The 19,736-nt window shown below is 46.3% G+C and overlaps 4 non-coding genes across 4 annotated transcripts; all 4 read right to left on the bottom strand.

The window, feature by feature from the left end:
* Window positions 1-307: 307 nt before the first annotated feature.
* trnal-caa (transfer RNA leucine (anticodon CAA)) lies at window positions 308-423 on the bottom strand. Its single transcript has 2 exons — window positions 386-423; window positions 308-353 (listed from the first exon to the last, which is right to left on the bottom strand). It is a non-coding gene; the product is annotated as a tRNA-Leu (tRNA).
* A 2,911-nt stretch (window positions 424-3,334) lies between these two features.
* trnal-cag (transfer RNA leucine (anticodon CAG)) lies at window positions 3,335-3,417 on the bottom strand. The gene has a single exon. It is a non-coding gene; the product is annotated as a tRNA-Leu (tRNA).
* Window positions 3,418-7,736: 4,319 nt separating this feature from the next.
* On the bottom strand, window positions 7,737-7,827 carry trnar-ucu (transfer RNA arginine (anticodon UCU)). Its single transcript is given in 2 exon segments — window positions 7,737-7,772; window positions 7,791-7,827. It is a non-coding gene; the product is annotated as a tRNA-Arg (tRNA).
* A 2,329-nt stretch (window positions 7,828-10,156) lies between these two features.
* Window positions 10,157-10,230, bottom strand: trnan-guu (transfer RNA asparagine (anticodon GUU)). Its single transcript has one exon. It is a non-coding gene; the product is annotated as a tRNA-Asn (tRNA).
* Between the last annotated feature and the right edge of the window lie 9,506 nt (window positions 10,231-19,736).

Genomic DNA, 19,736 nt, shown 5'->3' with positions numbered 1-19,736 from the left:
TCTGTTCACACACTTCACTTAAAGAAAAATGTGAACAAAGTTGTCACTGCAACCTGTGCAAATGACACCAACGTCACTCTGTCCAACCAATGAACAGCGGTTAGAAGATGTCACGGACTCTCCGCTCCAACGTCCCTTCACTTATAAACTCCCGCAATCTGGGTCCGCTGCATTCCGAGCCGCTGTGAGAAAACTGCTGTGTGTTTTGTCCACTTTTTTTATTCACTCAAACAGCTCCGGTCCTATTAACTGGAATAAATTGACGTCGACTGAAAAAGTCAAAATTACAAATGGATAAATCAGCATATGTCAAGAGTGGGATTCGAACCCACGCCCCCAGTTTGAGACCAGAACACCCCCGTTTCAACGGAAGGACTGTTCATTCCTTGAGTCTGGCACCTTAGACCACTCGGCCACCCTGACAGCCGCGAAGAACACTCTTCACATCCAACACAAGAGGTTTAGTTTGAGAAAAGACCAAAAGCATGTGTTGATAAAAGGTTAGGCAGGATAGTTTGAAACTACAACCTGTCCTACCTAACTTTTATGCGGTGATATTTAATATTCAGCCATTAACTCACCGAAACATTTCACGTCAGATCCCACGAGAATGGTAAATATGAAATCAATACCAGGTCGGGCCATGTACAAGAACGTTATTCAGTGGTCAGCAGTGGCCGGCAGGACCAGATTGCTCACTTTCTCGTGTCGGGTGGAGGAATGAGATCTACTGCCACGTCAAAACCCGGGCAGTGAGACATTTTTCGCCCTCGAGCCCTCGGCCATATCCCGCTCGCTTCTGCCGCCAGCTGCCAGAGATCTGCAACAATCACGGCTGCAGAACCAGACCGGAAAGTGTCTTGAGGGGAAGGACCGGGTCACAACGTACAAAGCTGAGGGTGCAGGATCAGAGGGCGGCTCATGTTCTGGGGTGGACTCGGTCAGAACTATGAGCAAGCATGACTGGATCCAGTACAAGCACAGGTGAAGGATCAGAAATCATCAACACCTGCACGACAGAGACAAAGTCAAGGTCCAATTCACTCCTCAGATGGCGAAGTGTCCATTGTGTCTTTAAGAGTTTCAGTTCCTTCAGTTTGTCAATGAGACGGTTGAGCTGAAAATCTTGATCAAGTTCGAAAAATAATGAAGTCGCCCCGGCAAAAAGAGATGACTTGTTTTGTCGGAATATAAATAGTGCATCTCCCTTCTTCAAAGGAAACCACAGCCGTATGATGGCCCAACCTGCCCTCGCGTATCTGGTCACCTTAAATCGAAGGATGCACCGGTCTCTCAATAGACAGAGGCAACAGATTGACCTATTTCTTGGGGTGCAAATGTCTGCCGGAATGTATGAGGCATGGTGAGTCCTGGCTGTACGTTGATTTATCAGCGGCAGTTGCCCGTCTGGGCCCTTTGTCTAAAATTGTGAGCGCTGCGAGCAGGTGTCGAACCTGCGAGGGGAATCCTCACTGGATGTCAAGTCCAACGCCTTAACTACTCGGCCTTCCAGCTCTGCCTGCCTTTCCTGTTACACTGTATCGGAGCTACGGTTGTTGAGTTGAAGTCTGGGTTTAAAATGCTTTGTTACAGCCAGAAAGAGAGAGCATAAGGTGAGTCATCGGTCCTATACCAATAGAAGTCTTGTGCTGTTTGCAGATATATTTTCTGCACCGTTAGTTCAGAAGGTGAGGGTGTAGAGAAGTCATTGGCTTCTGTACCGAGAATGAACGAGTTTTCCTCTGCATGGATTAAAGTGGAGTTGCCGGCGCTGTGAAACACGGAGTTTCATTCACAGTGAACCAGGCGCTTGTGTCGCTTCAACTTCTGAATGCAGTGTGATGGGCAGCGAACGTTACGGCCTCCTCGGCCTTTCAACTGTCCCGGCGATGTTCAACACTGCGGTCATGTCCCTTCGTTGTTCCACTGGATTCCGCCATGTGAGTGATTGTGAACAATTCGTTCTCGGTCATTTCTGAAATATCTTAATGTCTGCAGGATGGAACGCGGCCTGTTCTCACGATGAACGACACCCTGGCTGAACACTTTGGACCATTCGTCAATCAGTCAGAGGAGAATCGACGACTGCGCGGATTTGAAGCTGTTTTCCAGAAGGGCTGTTCCTCAGATGGTTGATTTACTCGACGTTCATGGAATTGTCAAGTATTTGCTGATTTGACTGATATGATGTCCTCTTCACACACTTGGTGAAAACCCCTCTCCATGGAGATCGCCTGCACTTTTTGAAATCGATAATTCTTTGCAAACATTCAGACACAATGTCACCAACGTGAAATAAAGCTAATCCGTTTACTCTGAGAAACAGCCGTCTGGTGTCTGAAATCATGGAACTCAGTTCACACACGAGACTGCTGCAAAAGTGGGCCTCTGTTCTGTTAACTGAACTGATTGAAAATATTCACCAACACTGAAGTTTGGGTGGAATTGTCACTTCCATCTGAATATCATGGGACTGTGTTAGTTCATTCAGTTATGAATTCTTCATGACGAACTACGACGCACCCGAATTCCATGGAGTTCAGCGAAATGTGCGCAGACCTTTTTCAGACAAAAAGGTTTTAATGGAGTCTGACAAGGCAGGTGTTGGGATGTTTCAACAAGTGTCAGAGTCACAAACAAGGGGACGGAATTCGAAGATATAGAGCAGGTCACTTGAAACTGATGTACGTAAAATTTTCTTCACGCACTGGGTGGCGAAGTTCACGAATTCTCCGCCCATACGGGTGGTGGAAGCTGGATTATTGAATTATATGAAGTGGGGTGGATGAATATTTGTTGTATCAACAGTAGAGGGGTTTGGATAAATAGCCCAGAAAAAGAGTTGGGACCAGGACCAACTGGCTCAGCTCCGTCTCACATTCTGCTCCGTTACCTCAACTGCACGTCTTCTGTCACCTCACCGTCCAACTATTCCTCTCTTGCACTGTCTGTATTTATCTGGTTTTCAGTCTCCCGCTACCTCGCAGCTTACACAAGCATTCTCATTCCCCAACTGTCCAACCCACCATTCCCCCCTCTGGGCTGTGACTGCATTCACGGTTGCCATCAGTAGATTGCTGCAAATTTGGGAAACAACGGATGTGAAGATGGGACGGGAGATTGAGGGATGGCTGGACGATAATCTCGCAGGCAGTTTACAGGACCAGAAGAAGATCGCAAAGGGCGATAGGACCAAAAAAACAGTAAATTGGGGAAGGCATGTGATCTGTGGAAGGACAGGGTTGTTCAATGGCCGAAACGAGGATGGCCCAGGCAAAATTGGCGACCAGTGGGAGAAAACATGGACGGAGAATCAAGATGTAAAATGCCTTACTGTCAAGAGTGGGATTCGAACCCACGCCTCCAGTGGAGACGGCAACCTGAACGCAGCGCCTTCGACCGCTCGGCCATCCTGACGACGACAGGTAGCGATGTGACTAATTTTATTGCTGCAGCGAATGAAACGATTAAGGTGCATTCATTTCCCGGGGGTGGGTTCGGAGAAAATATAAACTTCGTGTTCAGCCCGGTGCGACATTTCAAAAGCACGTGATTAATTTATTAATCGACGGACGGGCAAAGAATAGATGGAAATGGGCCACGTGAAAGCATATTGGATTAGTTTAACGGCGTCGTGGTTGAGAAGATGTGATGGGGTGAAGCTCCTCTCCATGGTTCTGTCTTGTTCTGTATTTCACAAAACGAGTCTCCACATTTGATGTCATCATCAGACAGATTATCGCTCTTTGACGTTAACCCACCGAACTGATCCTTCGCAGGGGTTCAGAGCAGGACACAGCAACCAACGGGTGACCAACTCTGCCCTCACGGCTTGGACTGAACACCGCCGTCTCCAAGTCCATCCGTCCGTCGCCGTCTGCCATCAAATGTAGCCTTGCTTCCGGAATCGGAGTTACCGGGCCGGGCGACACCGAACGTGTTCACCAGGCTCCGACCCGGAGACTGATTCTTAAGGAAGGAAAACGTGTTTTTGAGGTCCTACCACGATGGTTATGCAGGTTCACTGTGGTGTCTCTTCCACTGCGATCTCACCTGCTGAATGTGCAGCACAATCCGCCTTCCCAGCAGCAGCTGCGTCCGACAGTTTGAGGAGCTCCACCCCGATGTTTATGAGACCGTTTGCATAAATACATCACAGACAATACACATGAAATAAAACGTTACGTGAAACTAAAAAGGCGACATTTTGTTTTGTTGCCCACGAGGGCGGGGTGACTAAGGTAAACGCGGCGCGGGACACTGCTCGAAGCCGACGTGCTTGCAACACGTGTGTTTGAATCAGATAGGACAGGTGTGTTTGAGGGAGGGAGTGACAGAATAGAAGCAAAACCACATTGGTAAAACGACCGCGAAACGACTCGAACTGCAAACTTCTGATGACATCGCATCAAACACCGAAGTCAGACACGTTATCGATTAGGCCGCACGGTCGCACCCTGTTAGAAACGCCAAGATAAAGAGCTAGGAAACCTGCTGCGGCCAATGTCCTGCGAGAGAGAGAGGAGAAACGTATTTCTCAAAAACAGAGAATTAACCGCTGTCAATAGGTTCCACATGTGGAATGATTCCACGATTAAGCTTAATGCGTTTTCAACCCGGTTGGGAAATTAAAAAGTTCACTTTTACTGCCCCGCCCCTTGCCCCTGACAGATAAAGTGCGGTCATGCCGGCTCAGTGAAATGGATGGAGCGTCGAAATTAATTGCGAGTGGGGCGGACTACTTGAGGCAGACATCACGTTCCCTTATCCGTGGGTCATCTGCAGCACCCCACGATTCCTCTCATCAACATCACAAGTGCAATGTGTCATCCGCCGGAACTGCAGCACCAAGAACTGTCATGAATTAGGAATCATTAATTACCGAAATAAATGAAGTAAAAACGATCTTATTTTGAAGCAGAATAACTATAATTATGCAACTTTGTTACACATTCTGAGAACATGGAAAAATGTAAATTGTATCATTATTAAGGCTCTGCAATGTCCGTATTTCGCTACTCACACAGAGGCGAAGCAACTGACGTAATTATATCTAGACCTGGTTGAGAACCAGATGTAAGACAGCAGAGTGTTTGCGTCAGTCTCATGGAAATGTATTCCCGAAGTTGAACACATTCAAACTATCAGCCACCTCCCTCGATGGAAGCAATTTCATGTCGGTTGCTTCCCATTGCCTACTCTTCCCACCTCGTTAAATAGACAAAAGCAATTGCAATCCATGTCCGTAGCACCTGAGGAAGTTGTAAATAATCGGCTATTGATTAGTTTGTCTATTTCATTTCACCTGTGAGGAGTTCTGAATCTGTGGTGAGATGAAACATAAAGAGCGGAGGTGGCGGGAGAAGGGTTAGAGGTGGTGCAAATGGAGGCGAGGAAGTGTTCAGTAAATCAGGCCGAATTGTCACTGCGGAGAATCCGTTCCTGGATACGGTGATACAATGTTTGGAAGTAGACCGAGCAGGGAATCTGAAGAAAACGTGCAAAATCTGAAACAATTCCCTCGCCAGCAGAAGAACAAGAGAAGTTAATGCAAGCTGCATCTCATTATTAAAGCTTTTGTCCGGTGTGAGGGCTCCTTGGTTCAACTGGTCAAAGCGCCTCTCTAGTAAACAGGAGACCTTGGATTCGACTCCCAGCAGAGTGTTTCCTTTATGACATGAATGCCCGTGTGATGAAGGTGGGTTCCAAGCAAGCACTGCCATTCACGCACCTCCGAACATAAAAGAAAAAGGAACAGAAGAAATAAAAAGCCTACAAAACGCTATAGGTCTGTTGGTGCCTCGGAGCAAGAAACAGGGCGAGCAGTTCAACCAGATGAAGTTTCCGATGACTTCGTCATCCGTTGCCTTGCGTGTTTCGATGTGATGTTGGTTTAGGCTGACCATTGTTTGCAAACACGACCGTGTCCTGCTTTGTGAATTTGTACTGGTCCTGTTGACAAACGATCCCGTCCCGCGTTTAACAGGTCATTTCGACTCGACCGCCGATCAGTTCTCTCTGTATTTCAATACACGGTAAAATCAGCGCTGCAGATATGAGCTGGAATGCGGATTCATATTGCACAGCTTTGCTCCCATTTGCTTCGTAGAAATACGGGCCACGATCTCGACCTGTCCACCATCTCGCATAACAACTACGGACTGTTCTTCAGTCCTGCAATGATATAATTAACACAGGCACGGTGGTTTGTGACGTTTTTAGATATTTTTCGGCAAATAATTTCCCAATGCATTTTAATAAATGCAGTAGGTAATCTTGATTTCGGTGGGTATGCGCCCAATGGCAGTGGTGGGGTTAGACCCCAACCTCCGTGGAGAATGGAGCCTGACTCCTGCACTGAGACCGCTTGGCCACACTACCGCACAGTTGTTTTTCATAAATTACATAACAAAGCTCATTGGTTGAACATGTTAATCTTAATAATTCTGTGACCTTACTGAATGCTTTGAAACTCTTCCCCAGAAAGAGTGTTTGAGGCTTGATACGTCTTCCCTTTTCCTAAACTTTCCATATCTCTTCAAAGTTGGCCGCATGGAGCAGTTGTAAACGGTTGTCACGTCAGACCGCTGGGTGGCAGACTACGGGGTTTTCCAGACGCCAGTGCACGGACGCTAATTTGCACGTATATTCTCAACGTCGACATGAGTCTGTTGGGTGAAAATGATATATTTCAGCGGATGCAAAGAATGACGTCACTGCCCCATCTCCCTCTGTTGCTCCGTTCAGTGACCTTTGGGCGTGGATACAAATATGTCCATAAAGTAACCTCGCAAAGTTCTTCATCTCAATGACGCAATCCCACCTTCTGCGGTTTCGCATTGCATATTATATCACTCACATTGACAGCTATTCAAAACAAACTCTTCTGGACCCTCTCTGGAATATTCACAACCGTTCTAAACTGTGCGATCAGATATATACACAAACGTCCAATATTGGCCGAAGTTTTCATGAAGTCTTTATGACTAAATAACGTTAACCCGCCGTTGCCTTCTCTGCAATCAGAAAAAGATGCAGCACACCAGAAACTGTGCCTTCTGTCCGGGTTGTTAATTTAAAGAAGCAATAAAGATTATCATTTCGAAACGGAGTTTACGTGGGGATGCGGTACCACATAAACTGTTCACTTGCATATTGTGAGGGGACAGATTCCCGGTAAATGTGACATTATTTCCTGAACTATAGAAGACAAATTTGTCGATTTTTGCTTCAGTATATGTTTGAATTATAGTGAACAGAATTCAGGGGACTTTTCAAAACTGCAACATGAATGGAATTGAAGAAGAAGCGTAAACTGAAGAAAACAAAAAGCATAAAACTTGTACCCACACAAAAAAATCCGTACTCAGCGGAAAGACAGAAGAGCACACAGACGCTCCATAATTTAATGAGAGTCACGGGTGATCAGTCTGTCTGCTTGATTCTGCATTCCAGACAACCCCGTGAACGTATCAGCCCCCTTTATTCAAAAGTTTATCTCACCCGCTTTTGAAATAATGAAAGACTCCGTACATTCAACATTTTCCCCAAATGTTTCACAGACTCGGACGCTCTAAGAGAAAATAGTCACCTCCTTTCCGTTTTTAAGTGAACGAGACGATTATTTCAGACCAAGACCTGAATTGCCAGATTTTCTTCTATCAGGTGACGTCACACCCCCCCCCCCCCCCTTACCTCGAATTCTGACTTCGTTGCAACGAATTCGGACAAAATGCCGACTCTGGTGGGACTGGAACCCACAACCTTTGAATTACTTGGTTACACATTATTAGAAGTCCAACACGCTATCCATTGCGCTACAGAGCCCGGAGAGGCCAGCTTTGGTGCATATGGATAAAGTTACTGAATAAAACATCGAATTGCGTCAAACGCAGACTCGCGTCCGTTCCCTTCATTCGTTCACTGACGAAGCGACAAAACCAGTCCCACAGTTGCCCTCCTGTTGCAGGACCGGATTCCCGAATAACATTTTGCAAACAATTGATCGGCACGAATTTCCGATGACGCAGCAGGATTTTTGAGTCTGCCCAGAAGAGACTCACTTGCGTTTTACCTCTTGCAGAGGGCGCTGCACAGTAAATCTTCTCCAGCGCCGGTGGATTTTCGGGGAAGAGCCCGTCAACACACTGCCCCCTCCTGCAAATTGATGGCAGAATTCAGGAATCTTTTCAATTCCTGCAGGGATAAAAATAACATTAAGTAAATAACCCACAATGTGTCAGTGCTGATGGCCCGCGTTCTCAGACTGAGTTGCAGTATTTCCCGTTCTAATGAAACTCCAGTTAAGATCTTTGAATGCCTGCACATGCTCAAATTGTTCCTGAAACAGGCATCATGTTGCAACATTTATCAGCTGAAAGACGGAAATAGGCAGAAAATCTCATTAAGCGTAGAAGGACGACTGACATTCCGTGATAATGGACGGAGATACCAGACTACTGAGCAGTGATGGAAGCAGAAGAACATCAGAGGAAGCAGCAAATTAAATTCACTTGGCTGTATCTGTCGTAAGAGGGATCTAAATACAGGAAGCCAACATAGGGATGCTGCGATGGCCGGGTGGTTAAGGAGTTGGATTCGAAATCCAGTGTAGTTTCCCCGCGCAGTATTGAACCCTGCTCGCCGCAGGTTTACAGTTACAGTGAATTTTTACACCAAAATCGGCTGAAAATCGTCTGTTTTTTCTGTTAAATCGATTGCCTTCCACTGTTCACGTGACGTGTTTGAGGCGACACTGTAGCGCAGCGCAGTTACAGCGCCAACGATCAGGGTTCAATTCCCACCACTGTCTGTAATGAGTTTATCCGTTCTCCTCGTGAATGCCTGGGCTTCCTCCGTTTGTTCCCGATTCCTTGCACCTTCTAATGACTTTCGGGTTGGGAGGATAACATGGGTGTCATTGTGCGCCTTCTCGTTCGACCGGGAGGAACTGTTACTGTTCTGCACGATTAAGGTTTAAAGGCATGTGGGGGAAAAGTGGAACTAAACTGTGTTTACAAGGAGAGAAAATAACTGGAAACTACTCGATTTCGAGCAAAGAATTTGGAACATGCTTGCCAAGTCTAGGGTAGTTGGAATACCCTCGAAGCCGTGCTTTAAATCACCGTTCCATGCAATTGCAAGACACAGTTTCATCAAGTAAAGTCGTTCGCTTTCAAGTAAATTGCACGTTAGAAGTCCAACGCGTTCTTTGTTGCGCCATCAAGCCCAGACGTATTAAACCCGGGTTCAATCCTCACCTCAGCCTGACCGGGTGGGGTGTGCAGTTTCGCCTTTAACTATGTGGGTTTCCTGCATGTTCACCAGTCTCCTCCTATGACTAAAGGACACGTTAGTTGGAAGCTCAATTGGCCACCGTAACGTCTCCTAATTGTGTCGGTGATGGATAGCATTTGGGGATCATTGACAGGAATATGGGACGAATAAAGAAAGATTGGCGTATGTTGGTGGTGAACGTCTCTTGTGGACTCAGTGGGCCGAAAGCCCTGTTTTCCCGCTATATCCCTCCCTGCCTCCGTGCCTGTATCGCTGCATGTTTCGTTTTTATGCGGCACATATAATTTTGTCATCATCACAGTCGGTGTGAGAATATTTCAGAAAAACACCGAGGATACATTAAAAGATGAACGTGCATGATCAGTGGAATAATGACTGAAATCACAACTCCTGTCCAATTTCCATTATAATGCTAATTATTCCTGTTGAAACATTTGAACATAAAATGGTAAGAGGATATATTCCTGATTAAATGTAGAATTACGCTGAAGTAAATGTAAAGTGGCAATACGATCCGTCGAGAGATAGGAAATTAAAGATTCAGAACCCTCAGATGTCATCGACACATGCAAACTCGATGTCTTTGACCGACAGAGCAATCCGGCATTCCTTGGTTGCCTTTCAGCACAAGGAACCAGCGACGATACTTTGCTTTGTTTGTTTGTTTGTTTCATTCTTTGGAGGCCAAATGATCCATTTGATTCCAATTAGAAATCTAAGTTCTATATTATCCACAGTCTATACAATATACAAGTTATGCTTCAACAATAGGTTTTCAAACTCTCACCACTAGGAAATGGTAATTTGCTGTTTCAGCGCTCCCGGAAGTGTTGATGTTGGGGACAAAACATTGGCTCACCGTCCCTGGGTGGGCTCGAACCAACGACCTTTCGGTTAACAGCAGAACGCGCTGGCCGATTGCACCACAGAGACAATCTCATGCCAATGCTCATCGTCAAACAATGTAACAGTGCAGCGACACAAATCTGAAACTTAATTCGGTTTCCCGTTCTGCACTTACCCTGCTAATTGATCCAACGAGGTTTTTGGAGCTTTGCAACACCTTCTAATTGATGGATTAGAATTAATTCGAATTAACTATTGAATTTCCCTTGTGGCGCAGTCTCAACGATTAGTGGGTATTTCAAGGCATCGCTTTTGTCGGTTCGATGAAGCTTTCATAAATTAACGATTTGGAAACAATTGTTTACATGGAATCATTTTATCGTGTTGCCAGCACAGCTGTAAAGCATCCCGGTGAAAATTTAAAGAAAAGGGGAGAGCATCATCACTGCAGTCTTCGATGTACTGAGAGCTGAGAGATGGGGGTCGAGCGGCTCTGAAACAGATCTTTCTTCTTCTCAGCGGTAACAGGCCTTTCAGCTCAATACGTCCCTATTAACGAAGGAACCGACCTGATCCAGTCACATTTGCCTGCGTTGGGCCCATGTTCCTCGAAAACTTTCCTTATCATGTAACTGCCTGCATGTCTTTGTACGTGCACCCGTCTCTCCCCTACCTCTGGCAGCCTATTCCACTAAGAAAACCACCAACTGTGTGAACAAATTGTCCATCAGATCCTCTTCAATCTTTCCACTCTCATCCGAAAGGAATGATCTTCACTTTCATTCTATCTTACCCAAGAAAAAGAGACAGCAATCATCCAACTTTTCCATGCCCCTCATGATTTTATAAACCTCCATGAAGTCACTCCTCAGCCTCCGTTGCTCCAGGGGAAATAGTCCCAGTTTATCCAGTCTCTCCTTATTAGAGAAGTTGTCCAGTCACGGCAACATCCTTGTGAATATTGTCTGCACCCTCCAGAGTGTAACGACATCTTCCCTGCAGCGAGTAGACCAGAATCGCTCACAGTTTTCCAAGCACGGTCTCACCAACGTCACTTACAGCTGGAACATGACGTCCCAACTTTGTACTCAGTGCCCTGACTGATGAGAGCACGCGTGACAAACATCATTTCCACCAACCTGTCCACCTGAGACGTCAAATTCCGGACTCTATGCCCTTATACTCTGAGGTCTCTCGCATCTACAACACTACGCAGGGACGTCCCATTTACTGTGTAAGTCCTACCCTGGTTTAACATCCCAAAATACGACACTTGGCACTTGTCCCAGTTAAATTCCATCTCTCATTCCTTGGTCCTGTCGTGGTCTCAGATAACCTTCATTAACCCACCATTATTAGTTTCTCCCGCACGGATAATAACAATGCCACCTTTATTTTCATCTCTATCGCTAATATAGATGTGACAAACTAGGGACATGGCACAGATCCATGCGTAATTCCACTGGGCACAGGCTTCCAGCAAAAAAACAACCGGAACACTCCACTACCGGACACTGACTCCCAGCACCACGCCAAATTAGCATCCAATTGACTCGTTCTCAGTGAGTCCCATGTGATCCAAACTTCCTGAAGAGCCTAACTGGCGGGACCTTTTCAAATGCCTTGGTAAAATCCATAGTTCTATAAATGTCGACGGCCCTGGCTTTGTCCAACTTTGTGGTCAACTCTTCAAACCTCAGTCAAATTCGTCAGGCAGCTAGATCGGCACAAAGCCGTGCTGACAATCCCTCTTGAGTCCGTGCCTTCCTCAATACAAGTAGATACTGTCTCTCGAAACACCTTCAGGTAACTTTTACATCATGATTCCCTTCACTGGTCTGTAGTGTCCTGGCTTGTCCTCGCAGCCCTTATGAAGTAAGCGTGCAACATCAGAAATTTTCCCGCATTACAGTTGCTTTCGCGTGTTTAACGATGTTAAAAAAATCACTGTGAGCACCACAAAAATTTCGTCCCTGCCTTTCCTCAATATCGTAGGCGAAGCGTTGTCAGGTCCTGTGACTTAAACTCCATTGTGCGCTTTGAGACGCCCAGTACCTCCATTCTGTCACGTGGATCTGATTGAAGACATCACGATACGGTTTTCAGAACGCCCTAGCTTCCATGAACTTCTATATGCTGAATGCAGACGAGGCATATCCATGTAAGATCTCACCAATCTTTTCTGTGAGTCCACACATGGGATATTTACATGGACATTCTCTCCCTTGTTACTCTTTGCTCTTAATATCCACAGAATATCTGAGGATTCCCCTTGACCTCATCCACCAAAGGTAAGTTATGTCCCACTTTTGCCCTCCTGATTTCCCTTTCAAGTGTACTCCCACATTCCTTATACCCCTCAAAGGATTCGCTTCCTCCCAGCTGCTCAGTCCTCATTCATTTCCGGAGAATTCTGAATTCCGCTCGTCAACTAACGAGCCCTATTTCTGCCAGCCTTGCTCTTCACACGAACAGGAATTGTAAGCTTGATTTCTTCCTCCGTATCACTCACCCATCTGTGACATTCGCTTGTTTATTTTCCCTCTTGGACTGGAGCACATGCCCAGCCTCACATGTTGGACTTCCTGCTCTGCGTTTCCCAACTCCGACCTTTTATTTGACTGGGGCATTTTATCAAAGTTCTCACACTCTAACTGCTCGCATTCACTCATTGACCAGATAATCTTGTTTACAGCCAGCCCCGAGGTCAAAGTTCATTTGTAGGTTATCGACCAGAAATGTCAACTATCCTTTGCTCTTCAAAGGTGCTGATTGACCCGGTAACTTCCTCCAGCAGTCTGTTTTGACCGCAACGTCACCCCAGTTTGACCCTTTCAGTGACATCCCACTCCCACACACTCACTGCACAAAATTCCTTGGCCGCCGTTTCTGTTCTGTCGATGGATCTAGGGCCCGTAACACTGGCTTTGTTTATCTTGCCGCAGATCCGGCTGATCAAACGAGCGTTTCCAATATTTTCTGTGTTTGAACGGTGGAAGCGCGGACGAGCAGGGCGATGCTTTTCAGCGGAGGTTAGTGCGTGAATCATACTGGATTCAGAGGGATTGACAGTGCAGGACGTGCACAGATCAAGTGTGAGGCCGTGATCGTGTAGTGATTATTACTCTGCGTTCTGGTCGCAGCAACCTCGGTTCGAATCCGAGTCACGGCAGATCGTCGTTTATACATTCGGCATACAACGCACTCCTTTTGCTGAAATTCCGCCCGACGCTTCTCAAAGGGAATACATTTTCATGCATGACCAGCAGATTTCCCGTCGGCGTATGAAGTCAATCGCCGCATTTCGAACTGAATCTTCCCGACAGATCAGCAGAGACTAATATGTCAACTGAATCTCTGGGTATTGAAGTCAATAAAACAACACGGATCGCCGCCCTGGCCCGCGGAGTGCACGAGGCAGAAGCAGCCGGACTGCCTCAGAAACAGCGCAGCATCAATATTGTCCCTCAAAATATCTCTCCGTAGAAGCCGTTCCTGGGAGCCACTTTCCGCTGACTCTCCTTATTGAACAGGACGATGTCAGTCCGCTCACACATTGTTTCGGGGCCGGCTTTTCAAAGACTCTCTTCGTGAAAAGTTTTCGTTGGTGAGTCAGTGCCGACTGGTATTTCCTTTCTCATTCTCTTCCCATTTATAACTCATTCTGTTCCTCACCATTGCTGATGTAAAGGGGACTGAGCCCACTCGGATTACACAGGCCCAGATATCACAAATTTGACTTTATTGAGGTCACGTAATATGAAATAACGTGACCTAAACAGAAGACGGATTGTGTTGTCAGTCGCAGTTCGGGGTAAAGGACAAAACCTGATATATAAAATATTGAGAGGACCAATGCTCAAGACAAGAGGGCATAGCTTTAAGGTTATGGGCGGGAGGTTCAGGGGATGTCAGCGGGAGGTTTGTCACACAAAGAGTGGTTGGTGCATGTAATGCACTGCCTGGGGTGGTGGAGGAGGTTGGACAGGTTCAAGAGTGTGTTGGATAGGCATATGGAGGAATGTGAGATAGGGGGATATGCAGGAGGAAAGGGTTAGATAATGTGAGGGTGGTTTGATGGACGGCACAACATGGTGGGCCGAAGGGCCTTTTTTGTGCTGTATGGTTCTACGGTTATTTATTTATCCCTCTGCCTCAGCCTCTCTCTTACTGAGTGCAGGTATCCATACCCAGCCAACTCTCCAACTCCCGGTAACCAGTAAACGTCTAGTGATTATCCGGAATCTCCGAGTTTCTGAGGACCTGGCATGTCTTTGAGTCCTGGTCTGTCACTGTGTCACCATTGTTTATACACTCCAACCTCCACACATCTCCTGTGAACGCTGGACCCAGTGCTGGTCTGTCTGTCCTCAAAACTGCCTGAGTTGTTCATTGGCCAGAAACTGCAGGCAATGCCCCATAGTAACCCAGTTCCAGGAGATGCAATAAAGGGGCAGGAGAGCGCAGGAGAGGTTACTGACATCTCCAGAGTAAAGAATAAGACAGAAAGTTTAGGAAGGGATAAGAATTTATTTCTGGCAACATGGAACCAAATATGAGAAGAAGGGTGATTAATACAGGACTGAAGGTGTTAATTGTGAATGCACGCAATGTACGAAATAAGGTAGATGAGCTTGTAGCGCAGTTAGAAATTGGCAGGTCCGATGTTGTGGGCATCTCAGAGTCGTGGTTGAAAGAAGATCACAGCTGGGAGCAAAACGTCCAAGGATACACATCCAATCGAAAAGACGGGCAGGTGGGCAGAGGAGGTGGGGGTGGCTCTGTTGGTAAATAGTGAAATCAAATCCACAGCAAGAAGTGACATAGGATCAGAATATGTAGAATCCTTGTGGGTAGAGGTAAGAAACTTCAAGGGTAAAAAGACCCTGATGAGAATTATATACAGGCTACTGAATAGTATCCAGGATGTGGGGTACAAATTACAACAGGAGATAGAAAAGGTGGGGTAAAAATTACAACAGGAGATAGAAAAGGCATGTGAAAAGAACAATGTTACGCTGGACATGGGGGATTTCTATATGCAAGTTGATTGGAAAAATCAGCTTGGTACTGGATCCCAAGAGAAGGAATTTGTAGAACGCCTACCAGATTTTTTTTAGAGAAGCTGGTGGTCGAACCCACCGGGGAAAAGGCAATTCTGGATTTGGTGTTGTGCAATGAACCATATTTGATTAGGGAGCTTAAGGTATAGGAACCCTACGGAGGCTCTGATCATAATATGATAGAATTCACCCTGCAGTTTGACAGAGGGGAGGTAAAATCAGATGTATCGGTGTTGCAGTTGAGTAAAGGTAACTACAGATGCATGAGAGAGGAGCTGGTCAAAGTTGATGGGAAGCGGACCCCAACAGGGATGGCAGTAGAGCAGCAATGGCAGAAGTTTCTGGGGGTGATTTCTAAAACGCAGGATCAGTTCTTCCCAAAGAAGAAGAAACATTCCAAAGGGAGGATGAGGCAACTGTGGCTGACAAGGGAATTCAACGACAGCATAAAAGCAATATAAGTGGGCAAACAATAGTGCAAAACTTAGCGGGAAGCTAGAGGTTTGTGAACTTTTTAAAACCAGCAGAATCAAACTGGAAAAGCAATAATGGGAGAAAAGATGAATTGTCAACATAATCTAACCAGTAATATAACAGAGGACACCAAAATTTTTTTCCACATATATAAAGAGTAAAAGAGAGACAAGAGTGGACATGGGGCCGCTGGAAAATGATGCTGGAGAGGTAGTAATGAGGAACAAAGAAATGGCGAACGAACTGAATAAGTATTTTGCGTCAGTCTTCGCTGTGGAAGCCACCAGCAACGTGCCAGAGATTCGAGAGAGTCAGGGGGTGGAAGTGAGTGTAGTCGCTATTACTGAGGAGAAGGTGCTTGGGAAGCTGAAAGTTTTGAAGGTGGATAAGTCATCTGGACCGGATAGACTGCACCCCAGGGTTCTAAAAGAGGCAGCTGAAGAGATTGTGGAGACATTAGTAGTGATGTGTCAAAAATCTCTGAAGTGAGGAATGGTTCTGGAGGGCTGGAAAATTGCGAATGTCACTCAACTATTTAAGAAGGTCGGGAGGCAAGAGACAGGAAATTATAGACCAGTTAGCCTGACTTCAGTGGTTGGTAAGATGTTAGAGTCCTTCGGGGTACTTGGAAGCACACGATAAAATAGGCCGAAGTCAGCGTGGTTTCCTTAAGGAGAGACATTCCCTGACAAATCTGTTGAATACCTTGAGGATAGATAAATGAGAGTCACTGCATGTAGTTTACTTTGATTTTCACAAGATCTTTGACAAGGTGCCGCACTTGCGGCTGCTAAACAAAATAAGAGCCCACTGTATTACAGGAAAGGTACTAGCTTGTATAGAAGATTGGCTGACTTGCAGAAGGAAAAGTGTGGGAATAGTGGTGGCCTTTTCTGGTTGGCTGCCGTTGACCAGTAATGTTCCGCAGGGGTCGGTGTTGGGTCCGCTACTTTTCACGTTATATGTTAATGGTCTGGATGACGGAATTGATGGCTTGTTGGCCAAGTTTGCGGATAATACAAAGATAGGTGGAGGGGTAGGGAGTGTTGAGGACGCAGGTAGACTGCAGAAGGACTTGGTCAGGTTGGGAGAATGGGCAAAGAAGTGGCAGATGGAATACACCGTACGGAGGTGTCCGGTAATTCACGTCGGTAGAAGGAATAAAGACGTCGACTATTTTCTAAAACGAGAGCGAATTCAGAAATCGAAGGTGCAAAATGACTTAGAAGTCCCATTGCGGGACTTGCAAATGCAATGTCAGCATTCATTTCGAGAGGACTAGAATATAAAAGCAAGGATGTAATTCTGAGACTTTGTAAGGCGTTGGTCAGACCACATTTGGAGTCTTGTGAGCAGTTCTGGCCCTATATAGAAGGAAGAATGAGCTGTGGTTGGATAAGGTACAGAGGAGGTTCAGGAGAATGATACCGGGGTGAAAGGGTTAACGTACGTGTCTTAGAGCCTGTACACGCTGGAGTTTAGAAGGATTTGGGGGAATATAATTGAAACCTACCGAATATTGAAAGGCATGGATAGAGTGGACGTGGAGAAGATGTTTTCAGTGGTGGGAGAGTCTAGGACCAGAGGGCACAGCCTCTTAAGAGAAGTATGTGCCTTTTGAACAGAGATCAGGAGGAATTTCTTCAGCCAGAAGGTGATGAAACTGTGGGATTAGTCGTATATTTAAAGCGGAGGTTGATAGGTTCTTGATTACTGAGCACGTCAAAGGTTACGGGAAGAAGGCAGGAGAAGGGATTGCGAGGGAAAAATGAATCAGCTCAGATCATTTGCTGGAGCGGACTCGATGGGAAGAATGGCCTAATTCTGCTCTAATGTCTTATCGTGTTCTGTACCGTTCACAACTCCAGCCATCGTTGTAGCGTCTGCGAATTTACCGACACGGCCATCCAGGACATATCTATACATCACAGACAACGGGGATCCCGATAAGGATCCCTGCGGGACACCATCGGTCACCGACCTCCAGCCAGAATAAGTCCCATCGACCAGCACCCTCTGTCTCCAATAGACACGCCCATTCTGAACCCAAGCGGCCAATTCATCGTGGATCCTGCGCAACTGAACTTTCTGGATCAGCCTCCCATGGGGGACCTTGCCAAAAACCTCACTGAAGTCCATGTAGACAACATCCACAGCTTCCCCTTCATCCATCACCCTCGGCGCCTCCTCGATATACTCAGGCACGTTCGAGAGGCACGACTTGCCCCGCACAAAGCTGTCCCTGATTGGGCCGTGGTTTTCCAAATGCTCATCAATCCCATCCCCGAGAATCCTCTCCAGTAACTTCCCCACCACTGACGTGAGACTCACCGGTCTATAGTTACCAGGATGACCCCTGTTTCCTTTTTTGAATAACGGAACAACATTACCTACTCGCCAGACACCGGGACCTCGCCTGTGGCCAGAGAGGACAAGGAGAACTTGGTCAAGGCCACAGCAATCTCATCTGCCTGACTCTCTGAATAACCAGGTGTATATCCCATCTGGTCCTGGTGACTTATCCATCTTAATGCTCTTTGAGAGAACCAACACCCTCCTCCGTTATCTCTAAATGCCCCAGCATATTAGCGTACTCCGCAACGATCTCTCCATCCTCCACATCCCTCTCTTTGGGAAATACTGCTGAAAAGTACTCATTGAGGACCTCACTCATCTCCTCCGCCTCCAACACACGTTCCCTCCTTTATGACACGCTGACCACACAAGGATAGAGTCACGGAGCACTACAGCACAGAAACATGCTTTTCTGACCACCTAGTCCATACTAACCTTGTTTTCTGACGAGTCACATCTACTTGCACCCAGAACATATCCCTCCAAACCCCTTCTAGCCATGTCCCTATCCAAACTTCTGTTAAATGTTACAATTGAACACGCATCTACCACTTCCGCTGGTAGCTCTTTGCACACTCGCACCACCCTCTGAGTGAAGTATTTCGCCCTCAGATTCCCCTTAAAAATGTCACCTTTCACCTAAACCTATGATCTCTATTTCTGTGCTCACCCAAGCAGTGGGGAAAAAGCGTGCGAGTATTCATCCCATCTATACCCCTCAATTTTTTATACCACCATAAGATCTCCCCTCATTCTCCTGCGCTCCAGGGAATAAAGTCCTAACCTATTCAACCTTTCCCTGAAGTTCAGGTCCTCAAATCCCGGCAATATCCGTGTAAATTTTCTCTGCACTCCTTCAAGCTTATTGATATCTTTACGGTAGGTAGCTGACCAGAACTGCAGAAAATACTTCAAATTCAGCCTCACCATTGTCTTGTACAACTTCAACATGACATGCCAGTTCCTGTACTCATTGCCCTGATAGATGAAGGCCAATGTGCCAAAAGCTCCCTTTACGACACTATCTGCCTGTGATGCCACATTCAAGGAATTATGGATCTGTATTCCCAGGTCCCTTTGTTCTGCCACACACTTCAGTGCCCTGCCGTTCACTGTGTAAGTCTTACCCTGTTTTATCCTCCCAAAGTGCATCACATCACACTTGTCTGCATTGAATTCCATCTGCCGTGTTTCAGCCCATTTTCTCAGCTGGTCCAGATCCCTCTGTAAGCTTTGATAGCCTTTCTCGCTGTCCACTACGTGTCATCCGTAAATTTGCTGATCCAGTTTAACACATTATCATCTAAATCATTAATATAGATGATAAACAACAACGGATCCATCACCGATCCCTACGGCATACCACTAGTCACAGGCCTCCAGTCAGAGACACAACCAACTACTACCACCCTCTGGCTTCTCCCTTTAAGCCAACGTTCAATCCAATTGACTACTTCATTATGAATGCCGAGCGATTTAACCTGCTGGAGCAGCCTTCCATGTGGGACATTGTCAACGGCCTTGCTGAAGTCCATGTGGACAATGTCCACCGCCTTTCCCTCATCGACATTCCTGGTAACCTCCTCGAAGAACTCTGCAAGATTGGTTGGACATGACAACCAGGCAAGAAGCCATGTTGACTCTCCAGCAACTCCTCTTCCGTAATCGGGATATGTTCCATGACCTCACTACTCTTTTGTT

Source organism: Pristis pectinata, chromosome 18 (genome assembly GCF_009764475.1).
Source record: "Pristis pectinata isolate sPriPec2 chromosome 18, sPriPec2.1.pri, whole genome shotgun sequence".
In the NCBI taxonomy this organism is placed as follows: domain Eukaryota; kingdom Metazoa; phylum Chordata; class Chondrichthyes; order Rhinopristiformes; family Pristidae; genus Pristis; species Pristis pectinata.
Note: the sequence above shows the minus strand (reverse complement) of the source record. Positions and strands in the feature narration are given on the sequence as shown.